This window comes from Elephas maximus, chromosome 2 (genome assembly GCF_024166365.1).
Source record: "Elephas maximus indicus isolate mEleMax1 chromosome 2, mEleMax1 primary haplotype, whole genome shotgun sequence".
NCBI lineage: Eukaryota > Metazoa > Chordata > Mammalia > Proboscidea > Elephantidae > Elephas > Elephas maximus.
In genome coordinates this window covers 203,789,530-203,816,969 of record NC_064820.1, presented here as the reverse complement: position 1 = coordinate 203,816,969, position 27,440 = coordinate 203,789,530, and the positions used below count along the sequence as shown (strand labels likewise).

The following is a 27,440-nucleotide window of genomic DNA, read 5'->3' as shown; positions in this document are numbered from 1 at the left end:
AGTGGATAGTGGGGGACATCAGTACCTAGACAGGGAAGGAGAAGGAGAGAGTAGAGAGAATCTCTTAAAAACAACAGTGGTCTTTAGTGAAGAAAAATGTCAATGTAAGGAAACACTGCAGGAAAGGAACCAAGGCAATAATATCCTGCCCTTGCTCTTCTTCCATTTCAATCCTTTTCTCAGCTTTCTTATTTGTAAAGTGGGGATGAAAACAGCACCAACCTCAAGTGTGTGCTAGGAAGATATAAAGCAAGTGATGTTCTATCTGCACTGCCTGGCACATTGTTAATATTAAATGCATCGTATGTGGTATGTTTTTAGCAGTAAAGGTAGCTTGCCCTAAGAGTGTCTTTTAGGAATCCATTTGTATTGATTTACTTCCAAACTCCATCTCCTTAAGGGTGGAGTAGCAGGAATAGCTTCCCCTAGCAGTTGGGGTGTGCATCATTTTGTTCTTTCTCCATAATTTAATGCATTGAGACTCTGCAGACAGGGGTTGTTGGCCCTCTAGAAGAATAGTAGTTTTAGAGAATCCCTGCATGAATTTCATTGGGCTTCTTTTATGATTCTTCCTCTTGCTCTTCTTACCTGTGCTGGACTCCCCCCTCCTTAAGGGGTTGGGATTCTTGGAATTTCATGTGACATGGTAAGAAAAAGGCTGTCATGACTTGAATAAACCCTGGTGACCTCACTGATTTCATGATGGCACTGGCTTCATGAGAACAGCCAACATGATGCTATTGTAATTAGACTTTTTCCTTCCAGTGTATGTTCCAGTTGGTAATGATTTGCATATACGAAGGTTATCAATTTTTATAGATTTTATATTTTTCTACCTTAATAAATTCTTTTAATAATTGCTAATTAGTGTTAACTTTATCATTGATTTGCTTGAATATTCCAGATATAATATGTCATCTGCCAGTAGAGACAGTGTTCCCATCCCATTCCTAAACTTCTAATTGGTTTATCTTGTCTAATTACACTGGCCAATCCCTCCAGCACAATGCAAAATAGTAGTGTGGATAATGTCCTGCTTTCTTTATTTCTGTCTGGAATGGAAATGCCTCCACTGTTCCCAACACCCAACTAAGATGCTGGCTTTAAGACTTGAGTACACATTACCGTCATGGTAAGGAAATTGCTATCAATGCTCACTGATTAAAAAAAAAATCAGGAATGAGCATTAAATTTTGTTGAAAGCCTTTTCAGCATCTATGGATCTTGTCCTATTATTTTTCTCTTATATAAATATATCTTATTAATAGATTTCTAATATTGAGCCATTGTTTTATTCCTGAAATAAAATCCATATGGTTATAATATTTATTTTATTTTGATGAAAATACATACTGCCAAATATATACCTTTTCCACAGTATCTACATGTACAATTCAGTAACATTGATTACATTCTTCAAGTTGTGCTACAGTTGTCGCTATCCATTTCCAAATTATTCCACCATCATTATCCTAAACTTACTGCCCCCTGAGCTTCCCATTCAACCTTTTGAGTTGCTGTTGTCAATCTGATCTCACATAGGTAATTCTCTAAAAGAACACAATGCTCAAGGCAGACATACTTTTCTAATTAAGTTAAACTATTTTTGGTTCAAAGGAGACATCAGGGGATATTTTAGGTTTAAGGTTTAAAGTTTCAAGATTATCTCAGAGCAATAGTTTTTGAGGTTCATTCATTCTCAATGGCTCCAGAAAGTCTGAATTCCATTGAAAATTTGAAATTCTGTTTCACATTTTCCCCTTTCCTATAGACTCTTGGAAACCTGGTGGCATGGTGGTTAAGAATTTGGCTGCTGATCAAAAAGTCAGCAGTTCAAATCCATCAAGCGCTCTTTGGAAACTCTGTGGAGCAGTTCTACTCTGTCATATAGGGTTGCTATGAGTCAGAATCAACCCGATGGCAATGGGTTTGGTTTGATTTGGTTTTATAGACTCTCAGATCAAAATATTTAGTAATGGTAACCAGGCACCATCCAGTTCTTCTAGTCTCATGGCAAAGGAGGCAGTTGTTTATGGAGGCAACCAGATACACACTTGATTTCCTCAAATCAAATGAATTTTGACTCTCCTTTTTCTTCTGCTGCTCTAGGTGAATAGAAACCAATTGTTGGGCCTTGGAGGGCCACTTGCTAACTTTTTACACCTCAGACACTGTGCAACAAACTAGGAGGTGGAACAGAAGTATCGAAAACGATATTAGGCCAATTAATTGGGAAGTCCCTCCAAATCCAGATCCTAAACCTCCAAACCAAGAAAACAAATCCCACAAAATGTTTGGTTGTGCATAAGCACGCTCAACAGCTGCTCCTTTTCTCTTTTTTGTAAAAAAAATATGTAACACATTTACCACCTCAACATTTTTCAGTTGTACCGCTTAGTGAAGAAGCCCTGGTGGTGAAATGGTTAAGTGCTCTGCTGCTAACTAAAAGGTTGGCAGTTCAAACCCACCAGCTGCTCCATGGAAGAAAAGACCTGTAAATCTGTTCCTGTAAAGATTAATGTAGGAAACCCTATGGGACAGTTCTACTCTGTCCTGTAATGTTGCTATGAGTCAGAACTGATTCAACAGCACACAACTACACCACCACTACTTAGCAATATCAGTTATATCATTTAGTTGCATAACCATCACCCTTAGTCAATGCCAAATTTCCCATGACCCTGAGCAGAAACTCACTGATTCTTTTTTAATGTGGTGTTGAATTCTGTTTGCTAATATTTTATTTAGGATTGTTTGTACTGACTTTCAAAAAATGAGATTGATTTGTAGTTTTCTGTGCACTTTTTCAAGGTGGTGGTAGTTAGTGTTTAACTTTCTTCATAAAAATACTTTGGAAGGGAGGCGGGGCCAAGATGGCTGACTAGGTAGAAGCTACTTCGGATCCCTCTTGCAACAAAGACTCAGAAAAACAAGTGAATTGATCACATACATGACATTCTATGAACTCTGACCATCAAACACAGATATAAAGAGTTGACCTGAGTGACAGAGACTGAGAACGAACAACCACGAAGAAGCAGCGACTGTTTTCGGAGCCTGGAGCCAGCGTCCCAGTCAGAAAACCTTGGCACCAGGCTTTGGACTGGGCTCAGGGGAGCTGAGCATGGCATCCTGAGATGGCACAAACATGGGACGCAGCCCTAACCCCCAGAAGTGACCTTGGGGGAAGCCCAGCCAGTGCACGCAGGCAGCGCGATGACGTGGCTGACAGGAGGAGAATTCACCGGCAGGCAGCGACTGGTTTAGGAGCCTGGAGTGCAGTGTCCCAGCTGGGGAAACTTGGCACTTGGCTTTGGACTGGGAGTGGAGGAACTGACCACAGCTTTCGAGACAGCACAAGCATGGGACGCGGGCCTGACCCTCGGGGGCAATCTCTACCCAGCCAGCGCACACAGTGGACGTGCCCCTCAGGAATCTCAGATAAAACAGTCATCCCAAGCAAGATAAGTAACTTTGTCTATATTCCCGGGTGCTACTCTCTCCTATTTATCCGAACCCTCCCCTCCCCTTCCCAGGCGGCTCCATTAACATTCGAATTTCCTGAGCCAGAGAGTGAACTGCGCTGCGGTCTGTCTTTCCTTCCTTCCTTCCTTCCTTCCTTCCTTCCTTCCTTCCTTCCTTCCTTCCTTCCTTCCTTCCTTCCTTCCTTCCTTCCTTCCTTCCTTCCTTCCTTCCTTCCTTCCTTCCTCCCTCCCTCCCTCCCTCCCTCCCTCCCTCCCTCCCTCCCTCCCTCCCTCCCTCCCTCCCTCCTTTCTTTCTTTCTTTCTTCTCTCCTCTCTCTCTTTCTTTCTTTCTTTTTTTGTCTTTTCCTAACCCATTCTCCTGGCCTGAGAGAAGCAGCTACAAAAAACCCAGGGACCAAAAATCCTTCCCTAATTGGGCTAAAAACACAGAACCAGCTCCAGCCAAGCATAAGTGACCCACAGTCTTGGGCTTTCATCCCTACAGGGAACAAGGTGGCTATTATAATGAAAAGGAATTTCTGATAGGGATCTGACCATAATTGTTTTAGCGGATTACTGAAAAAACAAGTTTCCCAGGTCTGATATCTCTGCATATTCAACAGAGCCTTCACTGACCCACAACAGGGAACTGAGGGTTGAAGCTCCCCCTAGACCATCTAGCCTCCTGCCTTAAGGGTCTAAGGAGGGTGACACCTACCAATCTGTAGAGGTACTTGCATTGGGGGCCTAAGGTACAGCTGCAGAGCCCACCCACCAAACTGCCTTAGGAATAGAGACACGCCTACCTCACTGGCACTGGGGGGAAGCCTGTCAGCATCCTGCCCCCCCTGGAGTGTGAACCCCTGCTGCTACTAGAATCTGGTGCACACAGCTATCACCACTACTTCTTAGGTGGATAGGTGACCGTCTGCACCACACACTTGATGACCCAAAATCAGATTCTACTCAAGAATAGTGAATGGACTCTTAGGCTTATATATCTGGTAACAGCCCAAACCAGCTGGTAATAGGACATAAGGGATTCAAGGACCGCAACAAACAAGACAGCGCAAACTGGTAGCCCATCTACATATATTGAAAGAAAAAAAAACAAGATAAGACTCAGTGAGCAAATATAGAATAAATCACTACAATATCTTAGTGATAGCTTGGAGACAGCAGTCGATATCAAACCACATAAAGAAGCAGACCATGATTGCTTCCACAACTCCCCAAACTAAGGAATCAAAATCTTTCCCAAATGAAGATACAATCCTGGAATTGCCACATGTGGCATATAAAAAACTAATTTACGGAATGCTTCAAGACATCAGGGTGACCTCAGAAATGAAATACAGCAATCTACAGAAAAAGCCGAGGAACACTCTGATAACGCAGTTGAAGAACTCAAAAAGATTATTCAAGAACATAGTGGGAAAATTAATAAGTTGCAAGAATCCATAGAGAGACAGCATTCAGAAATCCAAAAGATTAACAATAAAATTACAGAATTAGACAACTCAATAGGAAGTCAGAGGAGCAGACTTGAGCAACTGGAATACAGAGTGGGAGATCTGGAGGACCAGGGAATTGACACCAATATAGCTGAAAAAAATATCAAATAAAAGAATTTAAAAAAATGAAGAAACCCTAAGAATCATGTGGGACTCTATCAAGAAGAATAACTTGTGTGTGATTGGAGTCCCAGAACAGGGAGGGATAACAGAAAACACAGAGAGAATAGTTGAAGATCTGTTGGCAGAAAACTTCCTCGGCATCATAAAAGATGAAAGGATATCTATCCAAGATGCTCATCGAACCGCATTTAAGACTGATCCAAAAAGAAAATCACCAAGACATATTATCATCAAACTTGCCAAAACCAAAGATAAAGAGAAAATTTTAAAAGCAGCCAGGGATAAAAGAAAGGTCTCCTACAAAGGAGAAGCAATAAGTTCAGACTACTCAGCAGAAACCATGCAGTCAAGAAGGCAATGGGATGACATATATAGAGCACTGAAGGAGAAAAACTGCCAGCCAAGGATCATATATCCAGCAAAACTCTCTCTAAAATATGAAGGCAAAATTAAAACATTTACAGATAAACACAAGCTTAGAGAATTTGCAAAAACCAGACCAAAGCTACAAGAAATACTAAAGGAAATTGGTCAGAAAACCAATAATATCAGGTACCAGCACAACACTAGGTCACAGAACAGAACATCCTGATATCAACTCAAATAGGGAAATCACAAAAACAAATTAAGACTAATTTTAAAAAGAAAAAAATGCTCAAAACAGGGAATCATGGAAGTCAATATGTAAAAGATCACAATAATCAAAAAGAGGGACTAAATACAGGTGGCATAGAACTGCCATATGGAGAGTGATACAAGGCGATATAGGACAATACAAGTTAGGTTTTTACTTAGAAAAATAGGGGTAAATATTAAGGTAACCACAAAGAGGTATAACAACTCCATAACTCAAAATAAAAGCCAAGAAAAACATAACGACTCAGCAAACATAAATTCGACTACTATGAAAATGAGGAACACACAATTTACAAATAAAAACGTCTCAGCAGAAAAAAGTGGAAAAATGAAACTGTCAACAACACACATAAAAAGGCATCAAAATGACAGCACTAAAAACTTTTTTATCTATAATTACGCTGAATGTAAGTGGACTAAATGCACCAATAAAGAGACAGAGAGTCACAGACTGGATAAAGAAACACGATCCATCTATATGCTGCCTACAAGAGACACACCTTAGACTTAGAGACACAAACAAACTAAAACTCAAAGGATGGAAAAAAAATATATCAAGCAAACAATAAGCAAAAAAGAGCAGGAGTAGCAATATTAATTTCAGACAAAATAGTCTTTAAAGTTAAATCCGCCACAAAGGATAAAGAAGGACACTACATAATGATTAAAGGGACAATTGACCAGGAAGATATAACCATATTAAATATTTATGAACCCAATGACAGGGCTGCAAGATACATAAAACAAACTTTAACAGAACTGAAAAGTGAGATACACACCTCAACAATTATAGTAGGAGACTTCAACACACCACTTTCGGAGAAGGACAGGACATCCAGTAAGAAGCTCAACAGAGACACGGAAGACCTAATTGCTACAATCAACCAACTTGACCTCATACACTTATACAGAACACTCCACCCAACTGCTACAAAGTATGCTTTTTTTTCTAGTGCACATGGAACATTCTCTAGAATAGACCTCATATTAGGTCATAAAACAAACCCTTGCAGAATCCAAAACATCGAAATATTACAAAGCATCTTCTCGGACCATAAGGCCATAAGAGTGGAAATCAATTACAGAAAAATTAGGGAGAAGAAATCAAATACTTGGAAACTGAACAATACCCTGCTGAAAAAAGACTGGGTTATAGAACACATTAAGGAGGGAATAAAGAAATTCATAGAATGCAATGAGAATGAAAACCCTTCCTATCCAAACCTCTGGGACACAGCAAAAGCAGTGCTAAGAGGTCAATTTATATTGATAAATGGACATATACAAAAAGAAGAAAGAGCCAAAATCAGAGAACTGTCCCGACAACTTGAACAAATAGAAAGTGAGCAACAAAAGAATCCATCAGGCACCAGAAGAAAACAAATAATAAAAATTAGAGCTGAACTAAATGAATTAGAGAACAGAAAAACAATTGAAAGAATTAACAAAGCCAAAAGCTGGTTCTCTGAAAAAATTAACAAAATTGATAAGCCATTGGCCAGACTGACTAAAGAAATACAGGAAAGGAAACAAATAACCCGAATAAGAACGGAGATGGGCCATATCACAACAGACCCAACTAAAATTACAAGAATCATATCAGATTATTACGAAAAATTGTACTCTAACAAATTTGCAAACCTAGAAGAAATGGATGAATTCCTAGAAAAACACTACCTACCTAAACTAACACAATCAGAAGTAGAACAACTAAATAGACCCATAACAAAAAAAGAGATTGAAAAGGTAATCAAAACACTCTCAACAAAAAAAAGCCCTGGCCCGGACAGCTTTACTGCAGAGTTCTACCAAACTTTCAGAGAAGAGTTAACACCACTACTACTGAAGGTATTTCAAAGCCTAGAAAATGACGGAATACTGCCTAACTCATTCTATGAAGCCAGCATATCCCTGATACCAAATCCAGGTAAAGATATCACACAAAAAAGAAAATTATAGACCTATATCCCTCATGAACATAGATGCAAAAATCCTCAACAAAATTCTAGCCAATAGAATTCAACAACTTATCAAAAAATTAATCCACCATGACCAAGTAGGATTTACACCAGGTATGCAGGGCTGGTTTAATATTAGTAAAACCATTAATGTAATCCACCATATAAATAAAACAAAAGACAAAAACCACATATCTTATCAATTGATGCAGAAAAGGCATTTGACAAAGTCTAACACCATTTATGATAAAAACTCTCACCAAAATAGGAATTGAAGGAAAATTCCTCAACATAATAAAGAGCATCTATACAAAGCCAACAGCCAACATCACTCTAAATGGAGAGAGCCTGAAAGCATTTCCCTTGAGAACGGGAACCAGACAAGGATGCCCTTTACCACTGCTCTTATTCAACATTGTGCTAGAGGTCCTAGCCAGAGCAATCAGGTTTGACAAAGAAATAAAGGGCATGCGGATTGGCAAGGAGGAAGTAAAATTACCTCTATTTGCAGATGACATGATCTTATACACAGAAAACCCTAAGGAATCCTCCAGAAAACTACTGAAACTAATAGAAGAGTTTGGCAGAGTCTCAGGTTATAAGATAAACATACAAAAATCAGTTGGATTCCTCTACATCAACAAAAAGAACACCGAAGAGGAAATCACCAAATCAATACCATTCACAGTAGCCCTCAAGAAGATAAAATACTTAGGAATAAATCTTACCGAAGATGTAAAAGACCTGTACAAAGAAAACTACAAAGTAGTACTACAAGAAACTAAAGAAGACCTACATAGGTGGAAAAACATACCTTGCTCATGGATAGGAAGACTTAACATAGTAAAAATGTCTATTCTACCAAAAACCATCTATACATACAATGCACTTCCGATCCAAATTCCAATGTCATTTTTTGATGTGATGGAGAAACAAATCACCAACTTAATATGGAAGGGAAAGAAGCCTCGGATAAGTAAAGCATTACTGAAAAATAAGAAGGAAGTGGGAGGCCTCACTCTACCTGATTTTAGAACATATTATATAGCCACAGTAGTCAAAACACCATGGTACTGGTACAACAACAGGCACCTGGACCAATGGAACAGAATGAGAACCCAGATATAAATCCATCCACATATGAGCAGCTGATATCTGACAAAGGCCCAGTGTCAGTTAATTGGGGAAAAGATAGTCTTTTTAAGAAATGGTGCTGGCATAACTGGTTATCCATTTGCAAAAAAGTGAAACAGGACCCATACCTCACACCATGCAAAAAAACTAACTCCAAGTGGATCAAAGACCTAAACTTGAAGACTAAAACGATAAAGATCATGGAACAAAATTAGGGACAACGTTAGGAGCCCTAATACAAGGCATAAACAGAATACAAAACATTACCAAAAATGACAAAGAGAAACCAGATAACTGGGAGCTCCTAAAAATCAAACACCTATGTTCATCTAAAGACTTCACCAAAAGAGTAGAAAGACCACCTACAGATTGGGAAAGAATCTTCAGCTATGACATTTCCGACCAGTGCCTGATCTCTAAAATCTACATGATTCTGTCAAAACTCAACCACAAAAAGACAAACAACCCAATCAAGAAGTGGGCAAAGGATATGAACACACACTTCACTAAAGAAGATATTCAGCCAGCAAACAGATACATGAGAAAATGCTCTCCATCATTAGCCATTAGAGAAATGCAAATTAAAAGTATGATGAGATTCCATCTCACTCCAACAAGGCTGGCATTAATCCAAAAAACACAAAATAATAAATGTTGGAGAGGCTGCGGAGAGATTGGAACTCTTATACACTCCTGGTGGGAATGTAAAATGGTACAACCACTTTGGAAATCCATCTGGCATTATCTTAAACAGTTAGAAATAGAACTACCATACAACCCAGAAATCCCACTCCTCGGAATATACCCTAGAGAAACAAGAGCCTTCACACAAACAGATATATGGACACCCATGTTTATTGCAGCTCTGTTTACAATAGCAAAAAGCTGGAAGCAACCAAGGTGTCCATCAACGGATGAATGGGTAAATAAATTGTGGTACATTCACACAATGGAATACTACACATCGATAAAGAACAGTGACGAATCTGTGAAACATTTCATAACATGGAGGAACCTGGAAGGCATTATGCTGAGCGAAATGAGTCAGAGGCAAAAGGACAAATAATGTATAAGACCACTATTTTAAGATCTTGAGAAATAGTATAAACTGAGAAGAACACATACTTTTGTGGTTACGAGGGGGGGAGGGAGAGAGGGAGGGAGAGGGTTTTTTACTGATTAATTAGTAGATAAGAACTGCTTTAGGTGAAGGAAAGGACAACACTCAATATATGGAAGGTCAGCTCAATTGGACTGGACCAAAAGCAAAGAAGTTTCCGGGGTAAAATGAATGCTTCAAAGGTCAGCGGAGCAAGGGCAGGGGTTTGGGGACCATGGCTTCAGGGGACATCCAAGTCAATTGGGAAAATAAATTCTATTAAGAAAACATTCTGGATCCCCCTTTGAAGTGTGGCATCTGGGGTCTTAAATGCTAACAAGCGGCCATCTAAGATGCATCAATTGGTCTCAACCCACCTAGAGCAAAGGAGAATGAAGAACACTAAGGTCACATGACAACTAAGAGCCCAAGAGACAGAAAGGGCCTCATGAACCAGAGACCTACATCATCCTGAGACCAGAAGAACTAGTTGGTGCCCGGCCACAATCGATGACTGCCCTGACAGGGAGCACAACAGAGAACCCCTGAGGGAGCAGGAGATCAGTGGGATGCAGACCCCAAATTCTCATAAAAAGACCATACTTAATGGTCTGATTGAGACTAGAGGAATCCCGGCGGTCATGGTCCCCAAATCTTCTGTTGGCACAGGACAGGAACCATTCCCGAAGACAACTCGTCAGACATGAAAGGGACTGAACAGTGGGTAGGAGAGAGATGCTGATGAAGAGTGAGCTAAATATATCAGGCGGACACTTGAGACTGTGTTGGCATCTCCTGTCTGGAGGGGGATGGGAGGATAGAGAGAGTTGGAAGCTGGTAAAATTGTCACGAAAGGAGAGACTGGAAGGGCTGACTCATTAGGGGGAGAGCAAGTGGGAGTAAGGAGTAAGATGTATATAAACTTATATGTGACAGACTGACTTGATTTGTAAATGTTCACTTGAAGCTCAATAGAAGTTAATAAAAAAAAACTTAAAAAAAAAAAAGAAGTGGGCAAAGGATATAAGCACGCACTTCAGTAAAGAAGATATTCAGGCAGCTAACAGATACATGAGAAAATGCTCTTGATCACTAGCCATTAGTTAAAAAAAAATTTTTTTTTAATGAGAAATGCAAATTAAAGCTACGATGAGATTCCATCTCACTCCAACGAGGCTGGCATTAATCCAAAAAACACAAAATAATAAATGTTGGAGAGGCTGCGGAGAGATTGGAACTCTTATACACTCCTGGTGGGAATGTAAAATGGTACAACCACTTTGGAAATCTATCTGGCGTTATTTTAAACAGTTAGAAATAGAACTACCATACAACCCAGAAATCCCAGTCCTCGGAATATACCCTAGAGAAATAAGAGCCTTCACAGGAATAGATATATGCACACCCATGTTTATTGCAGCACTGTTTACAATAGCAAAAAGCTGGAAGCAACCAAGGTGTCCATCAACGGATGAATGGGTAAATAAATTGTGGTATATTCACACAATGGAATACTACGCATCGATAAAGAACAGTGACGAATCTGTGAAACATTTCATAACATGGAGGAACCTGGAAGGCATTATGCTGAGTGAAATTAGTCAGAGGCAAAAGGACAAATATTGTATAAGACCACTATTTTAAGATCTTGAGAAATAGTATAAACTGAGAAGAACACATACTTTTGTGGTTAGGAGAGGGAGGAGGGAGGGAGGGTGGGAGAGGGTTATTTACTGATTAGTTAGTAGATAAGAACTACTTTAGGTGAAGGGAAGGACAATACTCAATACACGGAAGGTCAGCTCAACTGGACTGGACCAAAAGCAAAGAAGTTTCTGGGATAAACTGAATGCTTCAAAGTTCAGTGGAGCAAGGGCGGGGGTTTGGGGACCATGGTTTAAGGGGACTTCTAAGTCAATTGGCAAAATAATTCTATTATGAAAACATTCTGCATCCCACCCTGAAGTGTGGTGTCTGGGGTCTTAAATGCTAACAAGCGGCCATCTAAGATGCATCAGTTGGTCTCAACCCACCTGGATCAAAGGAGAATGAAGAACACCAAGGTCACACGATAACTAAGAGCCCAAGAGACAGAAAGGGCCACATGGACTAGAGACTTACATCATCCTGAGACCAGAAGAACTAGTTGGTGCCCGGCCACAATCGATGACTGCCCTGACAGGGAGCACAACAGAGAACCCCTGAGGGAGCAGAAGATCAGTGGGATGCAGACCCCAAATTTTCATAAAGGGACCAGACTTAATGGTCCGACTGAGACTAGAGGAATCCCGGCAGTCATGGTCCCCAAAACTTCTGTTGGCCCAGGACAGGAACCATTCCCAAAGACAACTCATCAGACATGGAAGGGAGTGGACAATGGGTTGGAGAGAGATGCTGATGAAGAGTGAGCTACTTGTATCAGGTGGACACTTGAGACTGTGTTGGCATCTCCTGTCTGGAGGGGAGATAGGAGGGTAGAGAGGGTTAGAAACTGGCAAAATTGTCACAAAAGGAGAGCTTGGAAGGGCTGACTCATTAGGGGGAGAGTAAGTGGGAGTATGGAGTGAGGTTCATATAAGCTTATATGTGACTGACTTGATTTGTAAACGTTCACTTAAAGCTCAATAAAAATTATTTAAAAAAATAGTTTGGAAATATTGCTTGTTTTTCTCTTCTCTGGAACAGTTTAGGTGGCATTATACCATTTGTAGGTTGAAAGTGTTAGAATTTCCCTGGGCCTAATGCTTTGTGGTGGGCAGTGCTTGAAAGACTGTCTCTATTTCTTTCACTGAAACTGGTCTCTTTAAGCTTTCCATTTTTACTACAGCCATTTTGACTAAATTTTATTTTCTTAGATAGTTATTCATTTATCCTATTTCTCTCTCATTCTTTTACTGTTTCCATTTTATTTTTTTCTCCTTACTTTCTTTTGGTAAATTTTGTTGTTTTTTTCCCTAGGTTTTTTTTTTTTTTAATTGGGGGGTTTAACTCATTAATTTTCATTTCTTTATTTGAATTCATATGTATATTTGTATATATTTATATATGTATTTCTCTGTGACCTTGGCTTTAATTGTATCCCATAGATTTTGATATGTAGTGTTTTCTTAATCATTAATTGCAAGAAATTAGGCGTTTGTGTTTCCTCTCTGACCACAATGCTGTTTAATTGAATTGTTTTTTAAAATTTTGTGCTGGAAGGATCTTTTTGAATTTGTCATAAATTTCTAATTTTACTGCATTCTAGTTAGTGTTATTATTGTATTATTTCTAATTATGAAACATTGAGGTTTCTTTTACGACCCATTATATGATTAATTTTAGAGAATACTCTGTTTTCCTGAGTAGGCTTGTCATTATTATTTTTTATTGAGGTTGAATTATGTCTTTCTTGATGACTATGTTTCTTTCTTCTACATTCTCCCTTATTTTTTATTTACCTGAATTGCCTTGGAAATGTTATCTGCCTATTTCTCCTTGGATCTCTGGTGGTTTCTGTGTTATGAAAGTGGTTTCTGTACGTCCTGTTGCAGATATTGATAACTTTTTTACCTTCATTGTGACTTGGCCTACAGAATTGTAAAATGGGCCTGAATTTCAACTTGTCTGATGTCACGTTTTCATCTTCTTTTTTGTTCTTATCTATATTTGTCTGGTGTATTTTTTCTATCTCTTTATCTTAGCTAGAAACCCTGGTGGCATAGTGGTTAAGTGCTATGGCTGCTAACCAAAGGGTTGGCAGTTTGAATCAGCCAGGCGCTCCTTGGAAACTATATGGGGCAGTTCTACTCTGTCCTACAGGGTCACTATGAGTCGGAATCGACTCGACGGCACTGGGTTTTGGTTTTGGTTATTTTAGCCTTTTGGAATCATTTAGTTGTAACTCTTTGCATTTATAATGATAATTTATAAATTTTATTTTTACTGGTTACTACCAAGAAGAGGTGTTATTACTTTTAATTTTTTTTTCTCTTGGTCTGCATCTGAAGTGATGCCTTAGATGCCTAATTTTTCTTTCCTCTTACTCTTAATGAGTTAAAGTGTATGCTTTGTAAGCAATTTGAGTTACTCATCTTTAAATTGCCTATTCACATTAATTGCCTTTTTTTTGTTGTTGGTTTTTCATCTTTTACTTTTCAATTTGTAAGAGGTTTTTCAGATATTCTTTTGTTTGTGCATTGATGTTTACTCCAAATGTATCATTTTTGTCTTTGCTCTTTCTAATGCTATCCTTTATCAAACCAAATTGTAAAGGAATTTTACTAATATATGTCCATATTTAAATTGATCCTGTACTCCAGCTTTCCTTAAGAGGACTCCTTCTGATCCCATATTTTACATGTAATCTTATAGCTTTTCTCTAATATTTTATTGTTATTTTTTGTCTTTATGCCTGTAGTTAATCTGGAGTTACTTTTTTTCTATGGGTTTAGAGAAGGCTTGCAGTTATAAAGTCAACACTGCACAAAAGCACTTATTTATTTTTCTTTTTATCTCTATAAAACAGTGTTGCTGTGTTTTAAATTCTGAAATACATTAGGATGTATTTCTCGATCTCTATTTTGTTAGTCATATTTCTTAAATTTTTTTTTAGACTTTAAAGTATGAAATACATTCACATGTTTCAAAAGTCATCATTATAAAAGCATAATATACAGTGATGAAAAGTGTTGCCAATCAGGGAAGTTCGTCTGAATATTGGTGTCCATTGTTTTTAACTGGGGTCAGTCAGGTAGGCATGCAGTGCCTGAGCACTGACCTTAGATATACAGAATCCAGCCCCCAGAGCAAAAATACGTGTTCATCATGAATCATATTAGCATAAACTACCTGATCAAATTAGTATAGCATGGCCCAAGGCCTCAGGCATACAAAAACACCCTTATCAGGCAGAATATTTCCTGAGCTCAGAGATTATTTCCCAGGAGCTGGCCAAAGGTCAGTCCTGAAGACAAGCCTTTCTCAGGAACACACAGGGTTTTAGCAACCCCCACCTGCTGAGTTAACCTTTTCTTGCAAAAGAATTTAGGCGGTACTGGTAATAACAAAACTCCACATTTTTCTTTTTTCTAGAAATGACAGATAAGTGTTGAGGTTAAATATAACTCGCAGAGGGAAGTAAAAGATTAAGAAACACTTTAGCAATTTCACACTTGTGCCAGGATCCAGCTTTAACCTTATGGATCATGAACTCTAATGTTTATGGATCTAATTAGATAAATGAGATAAATTGGCTGGATATAAGAAATCAGCCACATAAGGTTGACGAATTGGCACAGCCTTTCTTCCTTAATGCTGGGCACAAGAGGCCGGAGTGAACCAGGTGTATACTCGGGGTGCATACTCTGCTCTGAGGCCCAGCTAGTGTTTAAGAAGTGCATGCCAAGGCATGGAGTACAGCCAAATCTTCTTATTTTCCCAGAATAACTGAGATACAGATTTTTATATAAGATCTGCACATTCTTAGGTATTGGCAAACAAACAAACAAACTACTCTGAGGTCAACACTGTGTGAGTCTGATGTAAGTCATCTGTGTATAGGTAATTGCAGCAACCTCACACGGTATGTCATGTGCTGCCCTTGCTCACCTATCTGGGGATGTTATCGCTGTTCAGGATTTACTGCCGTATGCCTCTGCGACTTGGGAATGTGTCCTTGTGATGGGGAAGGTGTATCTCCAAAATATTTGGTATGATGCCACTCTATGATACTGGGAAAAGAGTGAGATGGGGGGAGGCCAAGGAGCTGAATGTAAGAGGATAGCGCCAAGAAAACAGAGGGAAAACTTGTTCTGGGGAAGCTGGTGCCAATGACTTGATTTAACGGGTGTCTAGTGATTCCCCTCCTCACAGCCCCTAAGATATTCTGGGAAAATTCTCAGTGTATTTCTGAAATGACGCACCAAATCCAGAATGAGCCAGATAAATCGTCAGGATAGAAGTGGCTCTTGGTGGAAAAAGGTATCAGTCCTCACTAAGGCCAAACACACCTGCTGAGCTTAGTTTGTGTAAAGGGAGAAAGAGACTAATGTCTCAGACCTAGAGTTCCAAATCGTTGAAAACAGTCACAAAGATACGTGCATATACTTAACTGGCTGGGATGGACAGTTTGTAATATGTCTACCATGTTGGTGTTTTATAATTTATAAGCTTGCAAATCAATAAAACGTTCCTATATTTACAGACTTCTTCACTTTTTGTGGTTCTTCACCAGCAAAATTACAAAGTAAATCCCTGTCAATATTTATTCCATCCAGTCTAAAAGGATTAAATGTAAATAAATATATTTTTATCATCTCTGCTATAGAGTTTAATTTCTTTGAAGTATAGAATACAAACTATAAAAGGCTGTGTAGGGTTTAGGTATTGCAATCTAGAAAATTCAGTTATTCTCACATCAAATACTTGTAGGTAAATCATGTCACTGAATCTTGTAAGGTTATTTTTAGGGAGAATAATGAATCATTTAGTGTAAGTCTTCACTCAGAAACAGCATTTTTGGAAAAATATGCCATTAAAAGAGTGAAAATATTTTTTAGAACTAAAAGAATGAAAGTCAGCACAGACTGGAAATGAAAAAAGCAGCCCTGTAGTTAATCAGGCTGAGAGGACAGACAACAATAGAGCTGCAATGCACACAGAAAGCATTGTTCCTCCCAATGATTGCTAAAAAAAACACCTGTAAAATACCTTAAGGACCCTCTCGTGACCCCCTACTGCTTTATTACCAATTGCTCACAGGCCTGCTTTACTATTTATTACTGGAGATACCCAATGGCTAAGCAACCCATGCCTCACAATGGCAATAAATATGTATTAGTTTCCTATTGCTGCTTTAACAAATGGCCACAAACTTTGTGGTTTAAAACAACTTGTAGTTATACAGGTCTGTAAGTTGGAAGTCGAACATAGATCTCACCGGGCTAAGGTCAAGGTGTTGTCAGGGCTGTGCGCCTTTCTGGAGACTCAAAGAATCCATTTCCTTGCCTTTCCCAGCTTCTGGAGACCACTCACATTCCTTGGCACATAGTCTCTTTCTCTATCTTCAACACCAGTGATGCAGGTAGAGTCCTTCTTAGGCTGCCATTTCTCTGGTTCACTCTCCTGATTCCTCTTTCACTTTTTAAAAAAATCGTGGTAAGTATAAATGTAACAAAACATTTGCCATTTTAATATTTTTACATATACAGTTTAGTGACATTAATTACGTTCATCATGTTGTTCACACATCACCATTATCTATTCCCCAAATTTCCCATCACCCTTTACAGAAGCCTCTTCCACTTTTACAGACTCTTGAGATTACATTGGGCCCGCCTGGAAAATCAGGATAAGCTCCCTATTTTAAGGTTAACTGATTATCATCAACCTTAATTCCACCTGCAGCCCTAATTCCCATTTTCTACTGTAGCCTAATATATTCACAGGTTCCAGGGATTAGGATGTAGACACTTTTGTGGAGTCACAATATTTTGCTAATCCTCACTTCTCGTAATCCTACTCCAGAAACAGCAGTCAATTCAGAAATGCTCCCCATTTCTCTTAGGCCCGTTTCAGAATGCTGTAGTGAGAATGCAAACTGTACAAAAGATTCCTCCCTCCTACCTTTTGTAGAGTGGCATTCTATGGCTTCTTTGTAGTGCCCTCCCTTGATGCATGGAGTCAATAAATTTGACTTTGTCTTTGGTTGATTAATCTTCGACATCATCTAGAAGAATCAATATACTTCAATTGTACAAGACATCAGATACAACAGTACAGGATTTCCAAAGAAAGAGAATTTTAAAAGAGAATTACATGACAGAAAATAAATATTTCATTTACATAGTGCATGCAGAAACAGAAAATGCTACAAAATTCCACTTTGAAATATCCCATCTCAGTTGCTTATTTTGGGGAAAAACAGGGTGTCTTCTTGTTTGAGGAGCTCTTCTCTCAACTGCAAGAAATCTACATTTCCAGATCCCGCACATCTTCCAGGTACTCAGAAGTGTACCATGCATACAGGGCCCTCACATGTCTGCTCAACTTTCCAGTTTTGGTGTCATGGGGGCAGTGTGAGCTGAATCCCACAACTGTCTCCTTGCACTTATCAGTCGCTGTTGAGTCAGTCCCGACTCATGGTGCCCCATGTGTGTCAGAGTAAAACTGTGCTCCATAGGGTTTCAAAGTGGCTGACTTTTTGGAAGTAGATTGCCAGGCCTTTCTTCTAAGGTGCCTCTAGGTGGACTGAAACCTCCAACCTTTCTGTTAGCAGCCGAGGGCCTAACCATTTATCACACCCAGTGCTTCCCCCCCTCCTTGCTCTTAGCACCTGTAATCTCGAAATTCAACTTTATTCTTCCTTTTTCCATTTGTTCTTATGAGAAAATATCTTCTTTTCATGCTCATCTCAGCCAAGAACCTTGATTAATTTCCTTTTCTGAAATATTCACCTACAAAATCAAAATAAAGTAAATTATTCTATTCAAAGATTACATAACAGCTGAGAGAACTTCTATGAGTACTATGAATTATGGAGCCCTGGAGCCATAGTGGTTAAGAGCTCGGCAGCTAACCAAAAGGTAGGCAGGTTGAATTCACCAGCTGCTCCTTGGAAACCGTATATAGCAGTTCTACTCTGTCCTATGGGGTCACTTTGAGTCAGAGCTGACTCAATGGCACCTAATAACAACAACTATCAATGACTAAGAATTATAATAAATCTTCTCCTTGCAAAAAAAAAAAAAGAGCATTATAAACAAACTTACTTCAAAAATTGAAAAAAGGCAATCCTCTATTTTGATACATATTAAGGGGAAAAGATCCATTTTTATTACATGCATGGGAGAAGCAGCAAATTTGTACCTACATTCACTCTGCAGATTTCCATGGGCTAGAAAATATTGATTACCCTTTAAAGTGTCACCCGAATAAAGAAGATGCGTTATTTTGTTACTTTGTGCTCTGAGCTCCCTAGGCACCATGAATGTAAGGCCTGCCTGATGATGGATTGGGGCTTCTAAGTTGGAAGTGGAACTGAATTCTATGGTTTCCATTGTCTACCTTATATATATATGTCTTTCTGTGTCACAAAGAGGTGCATCATTTCTTCTTTTTTTATTGTAGAATATATATATATATATATACCAAAAACAAACAAACCCATTGATGTCGAGTTGATTCTGACTCATAGCAACCCTATAGAACAGAGTAGAACTGCTCCGTAGAGTTTCCAAACAGTGCCTGGTAGATCTGAACTGCCAACTTTTTGGTTAGCAGCCGAACTCTTAACCACTACGCCACCAGGGTTTCCATATATACACATACATACAAAACAAAACATTTGTCAATTTAACCTTTTTTTACGTGTACAATTCAGTGATATTAATTATGTTCATCATGTTGCAAAACCATCACTACTATTCATTTCCAATTATTTCTATCACCCTTAACATAAGCTCAGAGCCCCCCTAAGTAATGACTCCCTCTTTCACTCTTTCTCCCTCTCTCCCACCCTCGGTAACGACTAATGAACTATGGGCATCATTTATTCTTGAAATTAGGATAATATGTGAGAATAATTTTGAATTTATGATAAAGTCAATGGTCATATCATTCCTCTTGCCTTCATCCTGGCCCCCTACCACATCACTATCTTCTCCATCAACTCCCCTAAGGGTAGAAACAAAGCTGTGGCCAGGCTACATCTGTGTTCTTTATAATCCTCACCTCCATGTCCAGGGGTCAGTATATTTCACTATTTTTATTGTTATTAGGTGCCGTTGAGTCAGTTCTGAATCATAGCTACCGTATGTACAACAGAATGAAACACTGCCCGGTCCTGTGCCATCCTCATGATTGTTGTTATGCCTGAGCCCATTGTTGCAGCCACTATAACATGTGCTATAAAGTTATTATATACAGAGAAAAAGAGTTTCAAATCATCTAAAAATATAAACCCAAAGTCTTTTGGAAAGAGACATAATAAGTCTAGTTCAGGCATAATCCCAAAAAGTGTTGTCTTTGTATATCTATTAGTCATTGATCCAAACTATCACTAGAAATAGAGAAGGATTAAGCACATTGCCTCTAGGAGACTCATTTTTTATTCTTTTTAAGATACTCTCTTCTGTATCATATTTTAGGTAGATTACCTGATACCGCCATAGATCAGTTAATCACCTCATAACAAATTCCTGGCAACCACCTTCTTGGAAACATACATATGCCCTGAATTAAGAGCCAGACTTTAACCAGTGAGTCCTTAATCTTGAAGGTTCTTACATTATTTCCTCATTAGGAGTTTTGGCTTTACAGTTTCTAATTATGTTTTCTAGGTGGTGCAAGTGGTGTATGCATTCAACTGCTAACTGAAAGGTTGGAGATTCAAGTCACCCAGAGGTGCTTAGGAAGAAAGTCCTGGTGATCTACTTTCTAAAACTCAGCCTTTGGAAATCCTGTGGAGTACAGTTCTACCTGACACAGACGCGGTCATCACGAGTTGGAATTGACTTGGTAGCAACCAGTTCAATTATGTATCTAAATCTGAAATTTTAGGGAATTGTTTTCATAAGTGTTTCATAGGAGCCTATTGGTTATAGCAGAAACAACGCTCTCTTTTTTTTGTCTAGAAGAAAGCATATCCTAGGAATAGCTAAAATCACTGGAGACAAGTGACTCCCTAAAGTAGAAGATTGGATGAGAACATTTTTCTTTCCAAACAATTTTAATTATTCATCAGGGAAGACAGAGTCTAGAACTAATTAATGTCTGGGGACAAGGCTCCCTCAGGGCACATCCCCAAGAACCCTTGGTCCCTGGATTATGTGGTGAGATAGAGTTTTAGTATTCAAGCCACATATTTAATCCCAAGAACATGAGCGAAGAATTTACCCAATGATATCCTGTCCAAGCCACTGTGATCTGTGGATACAGAGGGGACCATTTCCTTAGAACAAAACCAACTCTTCAAATTTTGTCTGATAAATAACACATCAAAGAGCTGCACAGTCCTGAAAGGAAAGAAGATTGAATTATTTTGAAGGGAAAGTGATTATACAACAGAACACACGGGAATTTAAGGTAGCTAAAAAAAAATTTTTTTGTTTTTTATTATATTGGAAAGGAAAGCCTGGTGGCATAGTGGTTAAGTGCTATGGCTGCTAACCCAAGGGTCAGCAGTTTGAACCTGCCAGGCATTCCTTGGAAACTCTGCGGGGCAGTTCTACTCTGTCCTATAGGGTCGCTATGAGTTGGAATCAACTTGACAGCACTGGGTTTTTGGGATTATATTGGAAAAGCTAATTCATACAGTAGAAAGTGTGTGAGATTACCGTTATCAAAAAAGCAAATAAGAATTCATTAAAATAATGGGACACAATCATAGTCTAAATTCAGAAAGACTTAAAAAAAAAAAATAAGAGTTTGGGTACTTTAAGTATTTTGGGTAGATGGCTTGCTCCCTGATCAGCTTTGTTTACTTCAGCTGTATCTACATGAATGAATCTGTGAATCACTGAACAACTTTTGCCTAACCAATTTCAAAACTTCTAGCTGGATTAGCAAAATAATTTATTTAAAAAAGGAACATGCTTATTTCTTTATGTCATGTAGATCAATTAATCCACTGTTTAATAGAACTTTGAAATTTTAACATTTTTCTACTTTATATAGACATCGCCTTCAAATAAAATGACCAAATATATGTCAAAGACTTAGTCTTTCAATTTTGTTTTAAGGATGCAAATTAAAAAGTATAAACTTATGTAATAATACATATTTTTAATAATATATAATCAATAATATCTAATAAAGAATATGTATTTTTTCAATTCAATATCCATTTACCAACTATATGAGTATTTAGTGCATCATATTGACAGTAGCATAGTTCTCCTCTTGGTTATAGAATATTAGAGTAGATGTGTTATTTATTGCCATATGCTTATTCAAGTGTGAAAATTACTAATGGATGGTTCTGCACTCAGTGTTGAGCCAAATTATCAGTTGTGGTCTGCATATTATCAAGGAGTTGGGCAGAGGTATCACTTTTATGCAGACATCACTTCAGTCAAGTTTCAGATACACAGCAGCCAATAGGTTAAACATAAAAGTAATAGTTTGAGCCATTATATAGTAGTTTTGCTACTGAGTTTGTGTAGAAAGCCTCTGTCTCACTAGTACTTAATGGAATTTTAAACTATTGGATGAAATCAGATACTTTAATAATACATCAGAACTTTGAGTATTTTTCACAGCATCAGCAAATAAGCCATTTTATCCTATTTTCTTCTCTTACATAATATTCCTTTCATTTTAGAAAGTAAGTTTATGCCTGAAAATCACTGTGAGCTGCCCACAGGCAGGCAGGGAAAAACAATAAATACATTTATCCAGAAAATCAGAAGGGGGCTCAACGCATCTTTGTGGACTGAGTAATGATAACATAGGCACTGGATCAGCAGAAGGAGCACACCACAAGGATTTGGGACCCTCTGCCCCTCAAAGGCATTCTGGTCGCACTTGGATTCTGGGGTTAGAAAGAATCAAAAGAAAAAAACAAAAACAAAAACCAAACCCAGTGCCGTGGAGTCGATTCCGACTCATAGCGACCCTATAGGACAGAGTAGAACTGCCCCATAGAGCTTCCAAGGAGCGCCAGGTGGATTTGAACTGCTGACCCTTTGGTTAGCAGCCATAACACTTAACCACTATGCCACCAGGGTTTCCAGAGAGAACCACAGGGAATTTAAATAATATAATTTTATTCATTCTTTGTCTCAGGTGCCTTGATAGGTATTGGAAGTACAAAAATATGGTGTCTTCCCTTAAAGATCTTACAGGTTGTAATGGAGACAATCAAAAAACAATTACACTACAATGAGACAAGTGTTATAACAGAGATCTTATGGGACACATTGCAGTGGCACCCAATACAGACAAGGATGGGGAATACTTCATGTAGCATTGAGCCCTGAAAAATAGGTCGGAAATAACAAGTAGAAAAGTGGTGAGAGTAAAAAAAAGGTGTGGCTGGCAGGGATTACAGCATGAAAATTTAGAGAAAATTAGTTTGAGGAGGCTAGTGCTGCTAACCCAGTGAGTTTCTACCAAGCTTGGGAAAGTGTCTGATTCTACCATGCCCTCCCTGTTATGGGCAATGGGAATCTGGTATTTAGTTCACTGTAACCTGAGTCATTAAAAGCAGAATAAACGCATTCAAATGGGTCAAATGAAAAATGCCAGTCACTGCGGCTAGGTTGGACTACACTGACTGGTCATATTGATAAAATGACAATAATCAGTGAGAAGACAGAAGTTCATCCCTCACGTTACAGGACACTTTCCAGGATCTGTGCCCTGATCCACTACATTATCAAACATAAACTGCCATTAGTTACATACCCAGAAAGGCCAGACAGAGGGTAAGAAGATTTCTATAGCTATCAACTTACAAGCTGTCAAAAGGAAAGGCTATAGCTTTATTCCCATGCCCAGAAAGTAATTATCACACTAATTTTTATTTAAAATCTCCACATATTAGCAACATAAGCATTATCAGTGGGCTTTTTTAGAAGAACTGAATATTTTGATCCTGACACAAGATACCTAATATCGGGACTTTAGCTTGAAACTGCCTTTCCTTTAAGTTTTATTATTTTTCTATTGTGGTAAATATATATATGTAGGAATATATTTATATTTACACACACACACGTGTATGTGTGTGTGTTTATATGTATATGTATATGTATGTATGTGTACATACACATATTCTCCCTTGGTGACTCAAACCATTAAGCACTCAGCTACTAATTGAAATGTGGGCAGTTTGAATCCGCCTAGAGGTGCTGGGTGAGACAGTTCTGGTCATCTACTATCACAGTCATTGAAAATCCTAAGTAGCAGAGTTCTACTCTATAACATACGAGATCACCATGAGTCAAAATTCACTGGATGACAACTGGTTTGGTTTTTTATATCTACCTACCTACCTACCTATCATCTATCAATCATATATCTATATATCATCTATCTTTTCTGTCTAACAGAACATTTGCCATTTCAGTATTTTTTACATGAACAATTCAGTGATATTAATTACGTTCATCGTGTTGTACAACCATCATCACTACTTTTCTTCATCTGTAAAACAGGCACAAACAAGAGGCTGTCTAGAATTTTTCCAGTTCAACAATGTATGATTCTACATCCAAGTGACTACACATTATGATCATAGAATTTCTTAGAGTATCTCTATGGCTGAATATGTAAAAATACTGTACATGCAGTTGCACATATTAGAAGTTGGTAGACAACTTTATAAATAAAATAAAGAATTTAATAGTTTCCTAGAATCTGATAAAAGAGATATTTACTTGATCTAAACACATCTTTTAATAATCACCAGACTATAAAATTTAACAATTTGGCTGGTTTCTCCCCAGTATTTTTTTTTGTTCAGTCAGAATTCTTGAGCTCTGGAGAGAGGAAATACAACACAGCAGTCAGATTTCATTCTTCTGGGGCTCTTTCCTGGTTACAGACACTCTAGCATTCTCATCTCCGTCATCCTTATCATCTACATCATTGCAGTTGCAGGAAATGCCACCCTTGTCCTCCTGATTTGGGTGGACTGTAGGCTCCACACTTCCATTTACTTTTTTCTAAGTCAGCTCTCTCTCATTGACCTGGCCTATGTTTCAAGCACAGATCCCAAGATGGCCACCGATTTCTGAGAACAGAACAATCTCCCATGTTGGCTGTGGTGCTCAGAAGTTCTTCTGTCTGATATTAGCTGATGCAGAATGCATCCTCCTGACTCTCATGGCCTATGACCGCTATGTGGCTGTGTGTAACCCTCGGAGATATCCAACCATCATGAGTTCCAGTGTCTGTCTGCAGATGGCTGTTGGGTCCTGGATTTGAGGTAAGAAGAGTTGTACAGCTATTAAGTCATGAGCTATCAAAAGGAAAGGCTATAGCTTTGTTACCCCGTCCAGAGTTTAGTAATTATCACATCTGTGCTAAATTCCTTGGCACAAACTATTTACTCGGTGCATTTCCCCAACTGTGAGAAAAGAGAAGTCAACTACTTTTTCTGTGAGATGCCTGCCATCCTGATGCTGCCTAATGGTGGTGGTGGTTATGAGCATCATTTTTATTATCATGCCACTATCTTTTATTACGGAAACCCTGGTGGCGTAGTGATTAAGTGCTACGGCTGATAACCAAAAGGTCAGCAGTTCGAATCTGCCAGGTGCTCCTTGGAAACTCTATGGGGCAGTTCTGCTCTGTCCTGTAGGGTCGCTATGAGTCGGAATCGACTCGAGGGCAGTGGGTTTGGTTTGGTATCTCTTATTACAGCCTCCTACATTTGCATTTTCTCACTATTCTCAGAATTAATTCTCCTGAGGAGGAGAAAAAAGCCCTGGCCATGTGCTCTTCCTACTTGACTGTGGTGAGTCTGTATCTGAGGCCAGGCATAGTGGCATATATGATGCCTGGGTCTTCCCACACTCCAGATCTGGACTAAGGTCTCTCTGTGCTCTACACCATTCTCACCCCCATGCTAAACCCCCTCATCTATAGCTTGAGGATCAAGGAGGTGGCGGAGGCTCTGAGGAAGGATATGAACAGCAGTTGTGTTGTCCAGTAAAATGAAGTTTTTGAGGTTATGAAAATTTATGCCACATAATACAGTCTTGGGCATAGCACAGGACACCTCAGCATTATTGACTATTTTACAATATATGAAAACAAAAATACAACTTTCTTTACCATAGTTTTTATGAGTTTTGTTGACAACTAAGTTTATATTAAAACAAGCAAATCAATAACGACATATGTGTAACATTCCAGGAATTTGAACTTTAAACTGCTAAAAAAAAAAAAAAAAAAAAAAAACTGCTACCAATCATTTATACATGTACAATAAAGAGATTCATCTTTAAATAAAATATATGTAAATTTAAATAAAGAATTAATCCAAGATTCACTTGTCGAAGGCAATTTTTTTTCTTTTTTATGTGGCCCTGAAATCATACAGCATGTTTGTAGGGATGAGGCAGGAAGAGAGCCTTGAACTCGGAAAAATTAAACCCCAGTTTTAGACCTGACTTGTCACTCTTTAGTTAGGTGACTAACCTCAGTGAGCTCAAACTTTCCCTTTATAAGGTAAGTATAATAGTGAATGACTCATACTCCTATTAGGCTGCCTGAGAATGAAACCCATGCTTATCTAGGGGTAATTTGTATACAAAAGCCATGAATTCTGATTTTAGCTTTGCAAATTACTTGTGTGATCTTGACTAACCCATTTAGCTTCTCTGCTCTTCATATTCTCCATATAAAAAATGGATAATAGTATACCTGACTTTCAATTGTAATAAAGTTTTTGAGGTTTTGAAAACCTGATCTATCATATTTGTGAGAAATAATTTTTAAAAATACCTGTAAGAGCAAATTGTGAAGTATAAAATTTTATGCATATGTAAAGGTTTATTGCTATTAAATTACCCATTGCTCTTAATTATGTCATACAAATGTCTTATACAGAGAGAACTAGACCAAGAAGCTATGAGGTAAGACATGTTATAATACTTGTCATTTGCCGTTTATAACATTTTAAACCAAAAATACAGACTTGCATGCCTTAAACAGATAAATACAAATTTGTTTGTTGAAAGTACAGAATAAGTGTACAAAGACAATAATAAGATATATTCTGTAAGGTATATCAAATGTTGTATTTTGAGTTGTGGCTTGCTCAATTTAACTGAACACTCATTGAGCATCTAGGCAAAAGACATTATGACAGAAATCGGGGTCTCGTCTGTAGGTTCTCTTTTTGCTCTTTTGGTGAAGTCTTTTCACGAGCATTAAGTGTTTCATTTTCAGGAGCTCCCAGTTATCTAGTTTCCCTTCTGGTATTTGAGTATTGTTCTTTATGATTTGTATACTATTTATGCCATGTGTATTAGTGCTCCTAGCATTGTTCCTATTTTTTCTTCCGTGATCTTTATTGTTTTGGATTTTATATTTAGGTCTTTGATCCACTTAACACACATGAGGAATGTGCTTCTTAGTTCAATCAAATACACGAGACTAAATGGGCAGCTCTTGTCTAAAAGTAGGATGAGAAGGCAGGAAGGATCAGGAACTGGACAAAAGGACCCAGGGAACCCAAGGTGGAAGAGGAAGCATGCTGCCACATTCTGGGGATTGCAACGCATGTCACAAAACAATATGTGTATAAATTTTTGAATGAGAAATTATCTTGTGCTGTAAACCTTCACCTAAAGCACAAGTTAAAAAAAAAAAAAAGAAAGAAGAAGTCAGGTTCCAAAGACAATAGGATATGGTCCAGGGCATGAAAAAGCTTACAGTTTGGTAAGGGAGAAGGCATGCGTCTGAATGGTTAGAGGGCACACACATCTCAGGATGCTGAAGATGGCAGTACCTTGGAGGCTAAAGGAAACCACCAGTAGGACACAATGCTTGCACTGAGTCTTAAAATGTTAGCAAGTAA

At 38.4% G+C, this 27,440-nt stretch overlaps 1 pseudogene; it reads left to right on the top strand.

Moving 5' to 3' along the window:
* Positions 1-3,216: 3,216 nt before the first annotated feature.
* On the top strand, positions 3,217-25,573 carry LOC126067547 (olfactory receptor 2L2-like; annotated as a pseudogene).
* The last annotated feature ends 1,867 nt before the right edge of the window (positions 25,574-27,440 follow it).